This window comes from Salvelinus fontinalis, chromosome 6 (assembly GCF_029448725.1).
Source record: "Salvelinus fontinalis isolate EN_2023a chromosome 6, ASM2944872v1, whole genome shotgun sequence".
In the NCBI taxonomy this organism is placed as follows: Eukaryota; Metazoa; Chordata; class Actinopteri; order Salmoniformes; family Salmonidae; genus Salvelinus; species Salvelinus fontinalis.
Genome location: NC_074670.1, coordinates 40538806 through 40557257, shown reverse-complemented (window position 1 = coordinate 40557257; position 18452 = coordinate 40538806). Strand labels below are relative to the sequence as shown.

Genomic DNA, 18452 nt, shown 5'->3' with positions numbered 1-18452 from the left:
TTTTGAAGCCCAAATTAATGATACATCTAGACTTTAGTATTTCCCACTCCATCTATTGGAAGAATAGCATTACTGCAGCAGGAAACTGAACTACTCTGGTCTTCTACAAAGGCATATTAAAAGGGTTCTGAAATGTTCCATGACAACCCAAAAAAAAACATCTCAAACAATGTCAGTCTCTTTTCTTTACTGACAACCAGGTCAATGATGGTGATATTAAAAAAGAAAAAACATAACAAGCCTGAAACAATTATGAATAAAAATGATCAAAGTCATGTTTTAATCACAGTACAAATGTACATTAAAATAAAAATACAATTAATTGATGACAAAACAACCAAGCTCAGACATCCAATTTTTATAAGAACGGAACATTAAACTTCACATCAAATCCATAAAATTATAAACATCTGTTAGTGAATCTGTTCATACTACAAGAGACCTACACATTTTTATGGGAAGTATTTTTTGCTTTTTAGCTTTATGCTACCATTTGCTCTGATGAAATGTCAATAAGCTCTTTATATATATATTTTTATTATTATTACATTTTAGCAGCAATTATACTTCAAGTATTGAGGGAATTGTAAATGGAAGTACTGGTACAGTATTTAAGCCTGTTGTTTCAGCTGAGCAGCAAAGTGTGCAGCTTCCTTGTTTTCCATTATGTTGCACACATCAAGTCATAGAAGAGTTTGCAGTCCAGTCAGAAAAGGTATTGACACATTTTTGATGCCCACAAAGAGAACAATAACATCTCTCAATATTGAGTTGAAGTCTGCCATCCCCTGGAAAAAGGGGAGATAAAGGAAAGATAAACAATTTACCAACTGGATAGGGGCAAAGGGCAAGACCCAGAAGCAGACACAGGAGGACTAGCAAAAGAGAGATAAGAAACAGCAGGCGCACGGAAAACCACGCTGGTTGACTTGATAAGACAAGACAAACTGGCAACGGACAACCAGGGAACACCGGAATAAATACCCAGGGACTAATATGGAAAACGGGTGACACCTGGAGGTGGGTGGAGACCATCGCAAAGACAGGTGAAACAGATCAGGGCGTGACAAACTGGTATGATCATGTGCATAGAATTTCCTGGAGAGCACCTTTATCATTCTCCCTTTTATATTTGCTAAGTTAGGGTATAAAAATGTTTTGTAAGTCTGCTGTGTAATGATGTAAAGTGTGCTGTGTCATTGGTGAAAGGTTGTCTGACCTGGTCCCGGCCCTAGAGGCTGTGCGGTAGTCCAACAGTTCCATCGCCATCTGTCTGATGATCTCCAGATACAAGATCCGAAACTTTGATAAGTCTACTGGTATCTCCTCTGGCAGCTTCTGCCAGGAAAACAGCCGGTCCCAAAATGACTGAAACAAAAAACGAATCTGATGTTAGGCAAAGAAGCTGACAGGGCCATTTTTATTTCAAATCGCTAAGTCTTGTCTGAGCTCTTTACAAATTCAACAACCAGGCCTAACCATTACCAGATTCAATTCTGTATCTTGACATTCATATTTTGTTAATGTTTCTGGTGGTGGTCTTTGCAACTCACCACTCTCTGTCTGTTGATCATTGCTCTGATCCACTTGAAGTCTCAGCCTTGTAGACCACTGCCGCAAACTGCAACTCAGGGTCAACAAACTCCCAGACCTTGGGGCATCCCTCTGGGTAGCTCATCCGGATGGAGGTCCGGTTCCCAATGTCTTTACTGTAGTTCCGTAAAGGACCACCATTTAGCCTGTGGAGCAATGAACAGACTGTCAACATGAGGGTGACACAGATCCACTCATGTAACGATTCACTCTTTGGATGAATCAGCAATCACTTACAATTATAGTATATAACAATTATACACTTGTTGCTGAGGAATTTAAGCAAATCGAATTGTATTCGTCACATGCTTCGTAAACAACAGGTGTGGACTAACAGTGAAACACTTACTTACGGGCCCTTCCCAACAATGCAGAGAGAAATAAAATAGAGAAATAATAGAGAGTAAAACACGTAAAAAAAACGAAAGTAATAATAGATACACAATGAGAAACGATAACTTGGCTTTTTGCAAAGGGTACCAGTACCGAGTCGAGGTAATTGAGGTTGATATGTACATACCAGCCTTCCTGATTGAACTTTCGTAAACTACTGTACATAACCCTTTCCTGTCGTCTACAATGCAATGCTCCGGAAGTAGATACAGAGCCTTCGGAAAGTATTCATACCCCTTGACTTTTTCAACATTTTGTTGTGTTACAGCCTGAATTTAAATGGGTTAAATGTAGATTTTTTTTGTCACTGGCCTACACACAATACCCCATAATGTCAAAGTGGAATTGTGTTTTTCAAATTTTGTACTAATTCATTAAAAATGAAAAGCTGAAACGTCTATAGTCAATAAGTTTTCCACCCTTTTAATAGCAAGCCTAAATATGTTCAGGAGTAAAAATGTGATTAACAAGTCACATAATAAGTTATATGGACTCACTCTGTGTGCAATAATAGTGTTTAACATGATTTTTTAATGACTACCTCATCTCTGTACCTCACAATTATCTGTAAGGTCCCCCAGTCGAGCAATGAATTTTAAACACAGATTCAACCAAAGACCAGGGAAGTTTTCCAATGCCTCGCAAAGAAGGGCACCTATGTGTAGATGGGTAAAAAGAAAAGCAGCCATTGAATACCCTTTGAGCCTGGTGAAGTTATTAATAACAATTTGAATGGTGTATCAATACATCCAGTCACAACAAAGATACAGGTGTCCTTCCTAACTCAGTTGCCAGAGAGAGGATGAATCAACAACATTGTAGTTACTCCATACCTCCATACTCCATACTCCGTACCTAATTGACAGAGGGAAAAGAAAGAGGTCCGTACAGAATAAAAATAGTCCAAAACATGCATCCTGTTTGCAAAAAGGCAGTGAAATAATACTGTAGTAAATGTGGCAAAGCAATTAACTTTTTGTCCAGAATTAAAAGTGTTATGTTTGGTGCAAATCCAATACAACACATTACTGCGTACCACGATCCATATTTTCAAGCATAGCGGTGGCTGCATCATGTTATGGGTATGCTTATAATCATTAAGGACTGGGAAGTTATTCATGATAAAAAATCAACAGAATGGAGCTAAACACAGGCAAAATCCTAGAGGAAAAACTGCTTCAGTTTGCTTTCCACCAGATTAATTCACCCTTCAGCAGGACAATAACCTAAAACACAAGGCCAAATGTACACTGGAGTTGTTTACCAAGAAGACCGTGAATGCTTTTGAGTGGCCAAGGTTAAGGTTTTGACTTAAATCTACTTGGGAATCTATGGCAAGGCCTGAAAATGGGTGTGATCAACAACCAATTTGAAAGAGCTTGAAGAATTTTGAAAATAATAAAAATGGGCAAATGTTGTACAATTCAAATGTGTAATGCTCTTAGAGACTTACCCAGAATCAATCAAATGTATTTATAAAGCCCTTCTTACATCAGCTGATCACAAAGTGCTGTACAGAAACCCAGCCTAAAACCCCAGACAGCAAGTGTAACCGATGTGAAATGGCTAGCTAGTTAGCGGTGGTGCACTCTAATAGCCTTTCAAACGATGACGTCACTCGTTTTGAGACCTTGAAGTAGTGGTTCCCCTTGCTCTGCAAGGGCCGCGGCTTTTGTGGAGCGATGGGTAACGATGCTTCATGGGTGACTGTTGTTGATGTGTGCAGAGGGTCCCTGGTTCGGGCCCGGGTATGGGTGAGGGGACGGACGTAAAGTTAAACTGTTACATTGATGCTGTTGACCCGGATAACTGGTTGCTGCGGAAAAGGAGGAGGTCGAAAGGGGGGTGAATGTAACCAATGTGAAATGGCTAGCTAGTTAGCGGTGGTGCGCGCTAATAGCCTTTCAAACGGTGACGTCACTCGCTTTGAGACCTTGAAGTAGTGGTTCCCCTTGCTCTGCAAGGGCCGCGGCTTTTGTGGAGCGATGGGTAACGATGCTTCGTGGGTGACTGTTGTTGATGTGGGTCCCTGGTTCGCGCCCGGGTCGGGGCGCGAGGGACGGACTAAAGTTAAACTGTGACACAAGCAATGCAGGTGAAGAAGCACGGTGGCTAGGAAAAACTCCCTAGAAAGGCCGGAACTTAGGAAGAAACCTAGAGAGGAACCAGGCTATGAGGGGTGGCCAGTCCTCTTCTGGCTGTGCCGGGTGGAGATTGTAACAGAACATGAAAGTCTCCCAGCTGTAATCGCTGCCAAAATTACTTCTACAAAGTATTGTCTCAGGTGTGTGAATACTTATGTAAAGAAGATAATGCTGTATTTCATTTTCAATAAATTAGAAAAAATGTGTAAACACATGTTTTGACTTTGTCATTGTAGATGGGTGAGAAAAAAATGGTTTCTATTTTGAATTCAAGTCAATCTGTATGAATACTTTCAGAAGGCATTGTAACTAAAATGCTGTGTCTGGGGTGATGTCTGGCCGATAAGATCACATATTAATATTATAGGAAGAGAACCATACACCTAAAAAAGTCTAAAGTTCGAGGCGATATATTGTTATTTTTAAACAAAACAGGTAGCTAGTTGGCTAACGTTAGCTAGCTAACAAGCTTTTTATCACATTATCACTAATTAGCTAAAGTTGGATTCTTAGTAATGCTGGCTTCACGGGCTCACGGGAAATGGGAAACTGGGAAGTGCTAAGTCGGACATGATAGTGTTCAAATGCTTTTGAAGTTGGAACAATTCTTCAACCAATAAGATTTTATCTAGCTTGATAAGCTAGGTAACGTTGCTAATAATAAAGTAAGCTAACATCGAAAATATGGTCAAACTAGTGTTACAGGTTTTGGTTTTCAATTTACAGTATGTTTTGAGGTTGGCACGTATAACACATTAGCACCAATTGGTTACCATCTCGTTAGTGGGAAGGTGTTTCACCTGTGCTGGCTCATGTGCTATTTAAGAGTGTCTGGCCCAGGGTTCCAGTTGTCTTGAGAGATGTGGAGGGTCAAAACCTTTATTTGGCTCTCCCTATTTGATGTTTAGAAAACCATTCCTTTGTCTGATCTTCCCTGTTTTAGTGTTGCTCAACTTTCTGGTTTGAGTCCTGTCTTTAAGTTTGGTGTGGGTTTTTCTTTTGTCTGCCTCTTCTTGGGCAGATTTAGTGGGAGCTCATGGTGTGTGTCGTGCTCTAGATGTCACGGTAGAATTAACTTGACAATAGAGACTGATGTACTATTACTTTTAGCTTTCTATCTTAAGCATGGTAAGAACTGACATTGTGCACACATCAAACCGCAAGACCGCTCATTTACATATCCCCTTGAACTTCAACCTTGAGTGATACTGATTGACTGTTAAACACAACCGAGTTATGGACTATCATTAAAGGTTTATAGCTCCATATACTACATCCCACTCTTAGCTTAAAATTAAACAACTTTTTAACAATACTTTTTTGTTGTTGAGATGAATATAGGCTTGTTAATACTGCTGTAGTGTAGCTGGTGCTCTAGTTTAACTTACAACACCAGGCTTTACCTTTGACTCACTCAAACACACGGGCGCTGATCATTTATTATACCTGCCTGCTCTGGTATACTGACTGGTGTTAGTCTCTACGAAAGAGGGTACTGGTGCTTTGTCATTTGTCATGTTCCGTCAGTGTTCATTTGTGTCGTCTCTTCAACCTCCTGGTCTGAGTCAGAATCAGTGATTGTGACCTCTTTGTTGTCCCTGTACCTGGCTGTTCTGTCAGGTCTCAGATGCTTTCTGTTTCTGCGGTAGCGAGCTCCTGCAGGTGTGATGATATCATAGGATCTCGGTTAATCTCTGATTCTCACCACTGTTGCTGGCTGCCATCCTTTTGCCATCTCCATGCACACTTTTTCCCTCCCGAAACAAAGGAAGCGGTGATGTAATTTTGTCATAGCTTGTCTTCTGCTGCAGCTGTCTGTGCTTAAAGCCATGCTGGACATTTTTGGGAGTCACTGGCTGAAGGGCTGCTTTACTTGTAGGTAGGTTGGAGCGTAGGACACGTCCAATGAGTAGCTGAGATGGGTAGTACTGCAGACCCGTGAAAGGTGTGTTTCGCAGGTTCAGGAGAGCTGCGTGAGGGTCAATACCTGTCTATGCTGTCGACTTGAGCATGTTTTTCACTGACTGAATGGTCCTCTCAGCCATTCCGTTTGATTGGGGAAATCCTGGACTAGAATTAATGATTTTGAAACCCCACTCTTTTGCAAACTGGGACATTTCAGCACTTGCAAATGGTACATGATCTGCAATCAGTTCAGCTGCAATACCATGTCAAGCAAACACGGCTTTAAACTTTGCTATGACAGTACCTGATGTCTTGTCCAACAGCCTGAGGACCTCTGAATTTTTGGAGTAGAAGTCCACTATCAGAAGGAATGAGTGTCCTTGGAACTCAAAGATCTTGGAAGTTATTTTTTTGCCATGGAGTGTCAAGCACTGTGTGTGATAAGATTGGTTCCTTTAGGTTGCTGGGCAGTTTTTCTTGACAAGAAGTGCACGATTCGACCACCATTCAGACATCATCAGTTAGGCCTGGCCAATACATCAAATCAAATTTTATTTGTCACATGCGCCGAATACAACAGGTATTGTACAGTGAAATGCTTACTTACAAGCCCTTAACCAACAATGCAGTTTTAAGAAAATACCTAAAAAAAGTAAGAGATAAGAATAATAAATAATTTAAGAACAGCAGTAAATAACAATAACGGGGCTGTATACAGGGGGTACCAGTACAGAGTCAATGTGCGGGGGCACCGGTATTGAGGTAACATGTACATGTAGGTAGAGTTATTAAAGTGACTATGCATAGATAATAACAGAGTAGCAGCAGCGTCGAAGAGGGGTACAAATAGTCTGGGTAGCCATTTGTTTAGGTGTTCAAGAGTCTTATGGCTTGGGAGTAGAAGCTGTTTAGAATTCTCTTGGACCTAGACTTGGTGCTCCGGTACCGCTTGTCGTGCGGTAGCAGAGAGAACAGTCTATGACTAGGGTGGCTGGAGTCTTTGACCATTTTTAGGGCCTTCCTCTGACACCACCTGGTATAGAGGTCCTGGATGGCAGGAAGCTTGGCCCCAGTGAGGTACTAGGCCATACGCACTACTCTCTGTAGTGCCTTGCGGTTGGAGGCTGAGCAGTTGCCATACCAGGCAGTGATGCAACCCATCAGGATGCTCTCGATGGTGCAGCTGTAGAACCTTTTGAGGATCTGAGGACCAATGCCAAATCTTTTCAGTCTCCTGAGGGGGAATAGGTTTTGTCATGCCCTCTTCACTACTGTCTTGGTGTGCTTGGAACATGTTAGTTTGTTGGTGATATGGACACCAAGAAACGTGAAGCTCTCAACCTGCTCCACTACAGCCCCGTTGATGAGAATCGGGCGTGCTCGGTACCCTTTTCTTGTAGTCCACAATCATCTCCTTTGTCTTGATCATGTTGAGGGAGAGGTTGTTATCCTTGCACCACACGGCCAGGTCTCTGACCTCCTCCCTATAGGCTGTCTCATCGTTGTCAGTGATCAGGCCTACCACTGTTGTGTCATTGGCAAACTTCAGGATGGTGTTGGAGTCGTGCCTGGCCATGCAGTCATGAGTGAACAGAGAGTACAGGAGGGGACTGAGCACGCACCGTTGAGGGGCCCCGTGTTGAGGATCAGCGTGGCGGATGTGTTGTTGCCTACCCTTACCACCTGGGGGTGAGAGCTCTGGCATGCGCTAAGGAGCGTTGAATGCCCTGATGTGCAATGTGGAGCCTCTTAAGTGTCTCATCTCTAAAGTCTTTGGTAATGATAATATGTTTGTTTACCATGAGTAGTCCATCTTCCATGTAAAGAGTCTCTGATGTTCCAGTAGGGTTGCGCTTTCAGTGGTGCACTTTTCTTCTTGTCTGGCCATCCATCTCTGTGCATCTCACAGTCTGCATCTGTGACTGCTCTCAGCTGTTGTGTAACAGCACCCTCCAGTGGTTGATTTGCAGAGACTGCGTGAATTACTTTCTCATCACTGAGGTTGCACTTAATTTGTGGCATTCTGGGGCAGAGCCCTGATTGGCGTGTCTGCTATCAACATGTCTTTACCTGGGGTGTAGACGATGTGAATGTTATATTTCTGTATTTGAAGCAGCATCCTTTGAAGACAGGCATGCACCTTTCCAATAGGCTTGGTGATTATAGTCTCGTGGTTTGTGGTCAGATTGAACTCTGAACGTTACACCATAAACATACTGGTGGATCCTCTTCAGTGCGAACACGATTGTCAGGAGTTATTTTTATATGTGGGCATAGTTTTGTTCTGCCCCAGACAAAGCTCTGGATGCAAGGGCTATAGGCTGTTTACCTTTCATCAAAGCTGAGCAGGTTAGAGCCTGTAAGTAAGCATTTCACTGTAAGGTGTTGTATTCGGCGCACGTGACAAATAAACTTTAATTTGATTTGATCCAAGTCCATCTTTGGATGCATCAGCTTGTATTTCAATCTCTTCCTGTGGATTGAAGAATTTCAGCCGTGGCGTAGTTGAGAATGCTTTTTTTCTGTCTCTCCAGTGCTGCTTGTTGTTCTGGGTGCCACTGCCATGCCATGTCCTTCCTGATGAGCATTCTGAGTGGTGCAGTTAGCGTGGCTTCATCTTGGATATACTGGGTTAGGAAGCGTACTCAGTAACGAAGCGTACTCAGTAACCTCTGAAGCGTACTCAGTAACCTCTGAAGACCTTTCTGTCTTCTGGTGGGGGCATCTGTGTGATTGCTGTCACCTTGGAGATGTCTGCTTTAACCACATCTGCGCTGATGATGTGCCCCATGTACTTCACTTCACTCACCATGTACTGTATCTTGTCAGCATTGAACTTCACATTCAGACAGATAGCGCTGTCCAGCACCTGCTGTAGAATGTGGCACTGCAATTATCATCTGCGCACCATCAATGTCACAAACTGTCTGAGTTAATCTGCTGAAATACCTCGCTGGCACTTTTTATGCCAAAAGGTAAATGATTAAACCGGTACCTCTCCCATGGGGTATTGCATGTGCAGAGATCAGCTGATTCCTCATCCAGCTTGATTTAATCTAGGATAGTGATCTTCTTGCCTGCTAGTTTGCATTGCACATCCTCTGAGGTAGGAATGGAGAAGTATTGCGCTGTATGGCATTGTTCAGGTACTTAGGATCCAAACACACCCTAAGAGAACCATTTTTATTTTCTGTTATGACTAGGCTGCTCACCCACACTGTTGGTTTTGTTACTTTGCTGACCACTCCCCTCTGCTCTTAAATTTCCAATGTTTCTATCAGCCTGTCAAGCACAGCATATGGGATTTTCCTTCATCCATGAATAACAGGAGGGACTTTGGATCAATGTGGATGTGGTGCTGGCCTGGCCTGGAAACTCAAACCTTTAAACACAGAGGCATAGCGCTTGAGTAGCTCTTCCTTGGAGCATGGCATGTAACTGTCACACATTTTCTGATGAGGTCAAGCTGCACACAGGCTTCTGCCTTGTAGTGGTGTGTCAAATGCATCTGTAACATAGAACTGTGGATGGGCTTGTTTGTGCTGCACTTGCAATGTCATAATACCCTTTGGTTTAATGTTAGTGCCTCCATAGACTATGAGTACAGTCTGTCTCTTTCACTTTGAATTGCTTGGGCAATTTGTCTGCTATTGCTTGTGGAAGCACATTGGCTTCAGCTCCTGTGTCTAACTTAGTTGAGTGTCTGTCCCCCTATATGCAAGTTGGGTGCCAGCCAGCATCTTTTTTGCATGCTTGTGTCACTGCACTTATGAACCTGTCCACTTCCTTGACATCTGTCCCTGACCTACACACTTCTGCAAAGTTATTTCTCTTGCCACATTTTTTAAGCTCAACATTGAACGCAGGACACCTCTTTGGTTTGTATTTTTCCACATTTTGCCAAACGTTTTTGTCTGCTGCTTGCTGGTTAAGCGCACGGCCTGCCTTTGTTCTGACTGTGCTCGTGATTACTTAACATGGCAGAATTTTTTTTCCATAGCATGCACAAACTGTTCTGTGCTATTGCTAGCTGACATAGCTTTAGCCCGAGCTGATGTAACTTACTTTGCATGGCAAACATCTATGGCATTAGCTAGGGTTAAATCTGAAATGTAGAGTAGTTTCTCTCTTAGTTCACTGTCTGTGACGCTAAACACAATTTTGTCCCTTAGCATTAGATCCTCAGTGTCTTTGAACTCACAGCTGCTTGCTCTCAGACTCGGTTCGGTTTTAAACTTGTCATTACCTGCCTGTTCGTTGAACTTGTGTGCCCAAAACGGATGTCTCTGGAACACAGTATTCCTGCGTGGTACACAGTAGTTTTCAAATGCTTTCATCACCTCGGCCAGTTTCTTGTTTTCCGGGTCGCCATATGTGATCTCCAGCGCGTCTTTCCAGTCAATAACAACAGAGATGGTGGTGTAAATGACTGCATTGCTGCTAATCCCAAGCTTGATAGATAACTATCAAGTATGTTGTTTCACTCACTTTAGCCTGCTAACTAGCTACTCGTCTTATTAGCCTACTGGTGAAGTCCACGTTCTCACTCATACAGCTAATACTGGAATCTTTTCCTCCGTTTTTTGTTCAATCTTATGCCACTTCTGACACCATGTCGTGCTCTAGATGTCACGGTAGAATTAACTTGACAATGGAGACTGAAGTACTATTGCTTTTAGCTTTTATATCTGTAGCATGGTAAGAACTGACACCGCGCACGAAGGGATGCATCAAACTGCAAGAACGCTCATTTACATATTCATTGACCTTCACCCTCGAGTGATTCTGATTGGCTGTTAAGCACAAGGGAGTTATGGACTATCATTAAAAGTGTATAGCTCCATACACTACAGTGGGTGTCTTTTAGGTCTTTCAGACCTCCTCCTCATTAAACCCCACCTGTTTCATTTTGGCTGTTGTCAGTGACTCTGTTAGTTCCCTCTTCTGTTTGAGCAAAATGACTTTGTTTTCTTGCTGGGAAACGTAACACAAGCTACATTATCCATCTTGATAAGGTTGTAGTTGTCAAACTGATGTGTCATCTTTTGTTTGAAAAGATAAAATGGTCAGTGGTGTAAAGTCACAACTCGGCAGCTCACACGCCACATTTTTTTAAACTTCTCTAGGGTAGGGGGCAGCATTTGGAATTTTGGATGAAATGCATGCCCAAATTAAACTGCCTGCATCTCAGGCAAAGAATATATGATATGCATATAACTGGTAGATTTGGATAGAAAACACTCTAAAGTTTCCAAAACTTTTAAAATAGTGTCTGTGAGTATAACAGAACTGATTTGGCAGGCAAAAACTTGAGAAAAATCTATTCAGGAAGTAGTTTTTTCATTGTTGGTTTTGTAGATTTCTATTCAATGCCAATACAGTATCCATTGACTTAGGACTCAAAATGCAGTTTCTATGCCTTCCACTAGTTGTCAACAGTCTTCAGAAAATGTTTCAGGCTTGTATCCTGAAAAATGAGGAAGTAAGAGCAGTCTGAATGAGTGGACCTGCCGTGTCACAGAGGTTTTTCCTGCGCAAGACCGAGAGAGTGCGTTTCTTGTTTACATTTTATATTGACAACGTTATTGTCCGGTTGAAATATTATTGATTATTTAGGCCACAAACAACCTGAGGTTTGAATATAAACATCGTTTGACATGTTTCTATGAACTTTACGGATACAATTTGGATTTTTTGTCTTCATGTTTTTACTGCGTTTTAGCCTGTAGATTACTGAAGAAAACGCGCGAACAAAACGGAGGTTTTTGGGTATAAAGATACTTTATCGAGCAAAAAGAACATTTATTGAGTAAATGAATGTCTGGTGATTGCAACCATATGTAGATCATCAAAGGTAAGGGATTAATTTGATCTCTATTTCTAAATTGTGTAACTGTTCTAGCTGGCTGGCTACTGTTTGTAATGATTGGTTTTGTGGCCTATATTCTCATAATCGTAATGTATGTTTTCGCCGTAAAGCATTTAAAAAATCTGACACCGTGGTTGGATTCACAAGCAGTTAATCTTTAAACCAATGTAAAATATTTTTTGTTTTCTGAATTTTTATAATGAGTATTTCTGTATATGAATTTGGTGCCCACCAGTTTCACTGGCTGTTGAAGAGGTGGGATGCTACCGTCTCACGTGCCCAAGAGAGGTTAATGCAGTTTCCAAATTGTAATTACGACTTGGAGGGTTATTCAAGTGAAACTTCCCAGTCGGAACTAGGAATTGACTGTAACTATGACAGCGCGTGAACGCGGCATTAGCTAGCTAATGTAATGTTTTACCCATCAGCGGACGTTGACAGCCAGCGATAGCCAGTCATCTTGACTGTATCGTTAATATGTTTGCGTTATCTGCCAATATTTTATTTGATGTAGCTAGCCAGCTAATGTTGATATTGTCAAAAGGAAGTCTTATTTCTGACAGAATAACCAGAGTTTCTTAACCACACCACACTACTACCTTTGGAATAACCATTGTGCGGCGAGAAGATTCATAATAGCTTCCAGTATCCTTAAAAAAACACCCAGAGAGGATGGACTCTATCAAATAATTACCTATTATAGAATTTCTGTGCTCTCGTTGGCCCACCAGAGCAGATGTCATAAATACAATTATAGGTTCTGAGATCAACAGCGGATTCTGGTACCGTTGCTACACAGAACAAAAATATAAACACAACGTGCAACAATTTCAAAGAATTTACTGAGTTACAGTTCATATAAGGAAATCAGTCAATTGAAATAAATACATAAGCACCTAATCTACAGATTCCACATGACTGGGAATACAGATATGCATCTGTTGGTAACAGAAACCAACAAAAAAAGGTAAGGGTGTGGATCAGAAAACCAGTCATTATCTGGTGTGACAACCATTTGCCTCATGCAGTGTGCCATCTATTTCGCATGTCAAACTCCTTTTCAATGGCTGTGCGAAGTTGCGGGAACTGTAACATGTTGTCGAGCACATTGATCCAGAGCATCCCAAACATGCTCAATGAGTGACAGGTCTGGTGAGTATGCAGGCCTTGGAAGAACTGGGACATTTTCAGCTTCCAGGAATTGTGTACAGATCCTTGCGACATAGGACTGTGCATTATCATGCATAAACGCAGTGATGGCTGCAGATGAATGGTACGACAATGGGGCCTCAGGATCTTGTCAAGCTATCTCTGTGCATTCAAATTTCCATTGATAAAATGCAATTGTGTTCATCGTCCGTAGCTTACACCTGCCCATACCCGACCCCACCAACCCCATGGGGCAATCTGTTCACAACATTAACATCAGCAAACCGCTCACACACACGGCGCCATACGTCTGCCCTCTGCCCAGTACAGTTTGAATTGGGATTCAGCTATGAAGAGCACACTTCCCCAGTGTGCCAGTGGCCATCAAAGGTGAACATTACCCCACTGATGTTGGTTACGACGCAGTACTGCAGTCAGGTCAAGACCCTGGTGAAGACGACAAGCACGCAGATGTGTCACGCCCTGGCCTTAGTTATCTTTGTTTTCTTTATTATTTTAGTTAGGTCAGGGTGTGACATGGGGGATGTTTGTGTGTTTTTGCCTCGTCTAGGGTGTTTGTATTGTCTAGGGGGTGTTTGTAGAGTTCATGGGGTTGTGTTCATTGTAGGTGTTTATGTAAGTCTAAGGTTGCCTAGATTGGTTCTCAATTAGAGACAGCTGTCTATCATTGTCTCTGATTGGGAGCCATATTTAGGCAACCATAGTCATTATGTAGGTTGTGGGTGATTGTCTATGTCTATGTGTAAGTTGCCAGTGTCTGCACTTATTTGTTTTGTATAGCTTCACGTTCGTCGGTTTGTTGTTTTGTAGTTTTGTTTAAGTGTTCTTCAGTACGTCGCTTAAATAAATAGATTATGTATTTACTTCACGCTGCGCCTTGGTCCTCTCCTCTTTCACGTTACGACGATCGTGACAAGATGAGCTTTCCTGAGACGGTTTCTGACAGTTTGTACAGATATTATTTGGTTGGACAAACCCAACGTTTTATCAGCTGTCCGGATGGCTGGTCTCAGACGATCCTGCAGGTGATGAAGCCGGATGTGGATGTCCTGGGCTGGAGAGGTTATACGAGGTCTGCTGTTGTGAGGCCAGCTGGACGTACTGCCAAATTCTCTAAAACGATGTTGGAGGCTGCTTATGGTAGAGAAATTAACATACTATTCTCTGGCAACAGCTCTGGTGGACATTCTTGCAGTCAGCATGCAAATTGTGCACTCCCTCAACTTGAGATGTCTGTGGCATTGTGCTCTGACAAAACCGTACATTTTAGTGGCCTTTTATTGTTAACTGCACAATGCTTGTGTAGGTTAAATTTCACTATTATTAAAAGAAGACCCGGATGGCAAATACAAAGATCCAGTCCTTATAAAAAAAACTGGGGGCCTCTTAAACTTTAACGTTGTAATGAAAAAATACCAGAAAATGCATAGCAATCAGAATTAAAAAGGCTTTACTGTATTGTTCAGGTACAGGTATTGTTCATCCTGATCAAACAGGTTTTCTAAATGTACGATACATTGGAGATAATATACGACAACTACTAGAAATAATAGAACATGAAACTAACCAAGAACCAACCAAACTAACCAAGAAACAACTTCATCAGATGACAGTCTTATAACATGTTATACAATAAATCTATGTTTTGTTAGAAAAATTTGCATATTTCAGGTATAAATCATAGTTTACATTGCAGCTACAGTCAGAAATTGCACCGAAAGCAGCCATAAAACTTACAGACACCAACGTCAAATACCTAATTACTCATCATAAAACATTTCTGAAAAATACATAGTGTACAGCAAATGAAAGACAGGCATCTTGTGATTCCAGCAAATATTTTCGATTTATTAAGTGTTTTACAGCGGAAAAAAAATGTAGCGTTATATTAGCTTAGCACAATAGCCAGAAACACTTGGGCGCCGGCGACTACGACAGATATATGAAATAACATTATAAAATGGGTCTTACTTTTGCTGATCTTTCATCAGAATGTTGGACAAGGTGTCCTTTGTCCAGAACAGTTGTTGTTTGGATTCAGAACGGACACTTTCCCTCTTCATTTAGCAAGCGCGCTAGCCGGGTGGCACGACACTCTCCATGTCAACAAACGGAAGAGAACGGAACACGCAAAACTCCCGAAAAAATTTCAATAATCTGATGAAACCATATTGAAATAACATACTTTACGATGATATGGTGACATGTATCAAATAAAATCAAAGCCGGAGATTGTAGTCACCTATAACGGCAGCTAAACAAAAGGCAATCCCACTGTCCAGCTCGCGCTCTTCAGAGTACCGAAAATGGTGGACACGTCATTCCAAGATGATGTGTTCCATCTCAGACCAAGATAATCAACTAATTTCTTCTCTCACAGCCTCTTAACACCCAGAGGAAGGTGTATGACGTGCATGTATACTAATAAGTCTTGTGCCCATTTATAGGCAGGAATAAGAACAGAGCATCGATTTCAGACTTTCCACTTCCTGGTCAGGAAATGTGCTGCAGAATGAGTTCTGTTTCACTCAGAGAAATAATTAAAACGGTTTTAGAAACTAGAGAGTGTTTTCTATCCAATAGTAATAATAATATGCATATTGTACGAGCAAGAATTGAGTACGAGGCCGTTTGAAATGGGCACATTTTATTTTATGTGGCTACTCAATACTGCGCCTTGCAGCCCAAACAGGTTAAACCTGTCTAAAAGCTTCACTTAAACAAAAGTTTTACTTGAACCCTAAATGGTTCTCCAGTTGATTACTAAGAAAAGCTCATCCCTTGAGTAAAAATGCCAATTTTGCCTTTGTGCAGATTGCCATGTCTCATGTTCGATTAATTAGAAATGAAACCTTGTAAAAAAAAAAACTTGTAAAATCTCTTTTTCAAACAAGCAATGCAGAGCTGGTTACAATTTCAATTTCATCTCCCAGAAAAGATAGAACAAATGTTTTGGTTGAACTCAATCGCTGGTTGACAAAATACCTGTACTTATGGAAAATATGTTAAAGGGTATTTTGTTTTTAATTGATATTGTAAATTGGAATGATAGAGTTATGTCTTTCATGGAGCGATCAGAATTGTGTGGGAACGTCTGCTCAATCCAAGAATACAACCAACTGATTACAGCGTAACCCCAAAAATAGAGGAGGCAGGTGGCAGCGGGAGGACGTCAGGAACTCATCTGTCTGCCGAACATAGGATCAAAACTACGGAGGAACAAAAATAGCATAAATATGACAGTATACCCGTTTTATTTGAGGACCAGGATGATGACAGCTGTGCCATACAGATGGCAAAATAGCTGGGAAGAGATTTTTGATGGACCGATTCCAGTCAAAAGTCTGGAAACCTACTCATTCAAGGGTTTTTCTTTATATTTAATATTTTCTACATTGTAAAATAGTAGTGAAGATATCAAAACTATGAAATAACACAGGGAATCATGTAGTAACCAAAAAAGTGCATGTGTGTAACGGTTTTCTTCCGTTGATGAAGGAGAAGACCAAAATGGAGCGCGGCTAGTGTTCAACGTGTTTAATAAACACAGAGACGATAACGTGAGCACTATACAAAATACAAAACAATAAATGTGAAAACCAAGACAGTCCTATCTGGTGCAGAACACAAAGACAGAAGACAACCACCCACAAACCCCAACACAAAACAAGCCACCTAAATATGATTCCCAATCAGAGACAACACAAAACACCTGCCTCTGATTGAGAACCATATTAGGCCAAACATAGAAACAGACAAACTAGACACACAACATAGAATGCCCACACAGCTCACGTCCTGACCAACACTAAAACAAGTAAAACACACAAGAACTATGGTCAGAACGTGACAATGTGTGAGATTCTTCTTTGCCTTGATGAGGTTTGAACACTCTTGTCATTCTCTCAACCAGCTTCACCTGGAATGCTTTTCCAAAAGTCTTGAAGGAGTTCCCACATATACTTGTTTGTTACTTTTCCTTCACTCTGTGGTCCAACTCATCCCAAACCATCTCAATTGGGTTGAGGTCAGATGATTGTGGAGGCCATGTCATCTGATGCAGCACTCTCACTCTCCTACTTGGTCAAATAGCCCTTACATAGCCTGGATGTGTGCTGGGTCATTGTCCTGTTGAAAAACAAATGATAGTCCCACTAAGCGCAAACCAGATGGGTTGGTGTATCGCTGCAGAATGCTGTGGTAGCCATGCTGGATAAGAGTGCCTTGAATTCTAAACTAATCACATATAGCGTCAACCCCATCACACCTCCTCCTCCATGCTTCACAGTGGGAACCACACATGCGGAGATTCTCCGTTCAACTTCTGTGCATCTCAGAAAGACACTGCGGTTGAAACCAAAAATATCAAATTTGGACTCCCAAAGGACAGATTTCCACCAATCTAATGTCCATTGCTCGTGTTTCTTGGCCCAAGCAAGTCTCTTCTTATTGGTGTCCTTTAGTAGTGGTTTCTTTGCAGCAATTCGACCATGAAGGTCTGATTCACACATTCTCCTCTGAACAGTTGATGTTGAGATGTGTCTGTCAATTGAACTCTGAAGCATTTATTTGGGCTGCAATTTCTGAGGCTGGTAACTCTAATGAACTTATCTTCTGCAACAGACCTTAATGTCTTAAAGTAATCATGGACTGTCATTTCTCTTTGCTTATTTTAGCTGTTCTTACCATAATATGGACTTGGTGTTTTATCAAATAGGACTATCTTATGTATACCACCCCTACCTTGTCACAACACAACTGATTGGCTCAAATGCATTAAGAAGAAAATTTATTTCACAAAGTAACGTTTAACAATGCACACATGTTAATTGAAATGCATTCCAGGTGACTACCTCCATGAAGCTGGTTGAGAGAATGCCAAGAGTGTGCAACGCTGTCATCAAGGCAAAATGGTGGTTACTTTGAAGAATTGCAAATATATGATTCCATATGTGTTATTTCATATTTTTGATGTTGTTATTATTAATATACAATGTAGAAAATAGTAAAAGATTAAAAAAAACATTTGAATGAGTAGATGTGTAAACTTTTGATTGGTACTGTAAAACAACAAAAGATTGAATACTTCTTGCTTTTCAGCTAAAATAATTGTACGTAATTCTTGCCACCATCAAAATGTTGTATATTTGGGCCATACATTCATTGCAGCTCTGCAGATTTTGTTGCGGGGATACAGAATCAATAGACCACTTGTTCTGGTATTGCCGTCAGGTACCCTGTTTCTGGTTTCAGTTTCAGGAATGGCTGAAAAAGCATAACATTAATCTAAAATTGACCATAGAAGTAGCATTGTTGGGAGATTTGGAGAGACCTGGTCAGTCAATTACTTATCTTCTACTTCATCACAATCCCGGATC

The 18452-nt window shown here is 41.2% G+C and overlaps 1 long non-coding RNA gene across 1 annotated transcript; it reads right to left on the bottom strand.

Annotated features, from left to right (window-relative positions):
* Nucleotides 1-250: 250 nt before the first annotated feature.
* LOC129857836 (uncharacterized) lies at nt 251-10759 on the bottom strand. Its single transcript, XR_008759950.1, has 3 exons — nt 10282-10759; nt 1554-1739; nt 251-1368 (listed from the first exon to the last, which is right to left on the bottom strand). It is a non-coding gene; the product is annotated as an uncharacterized LOC129857836 (long non-coding RNA).
* Between the last annotated feature and the right edge of the window lie 7693 nt (nt 10760-18452).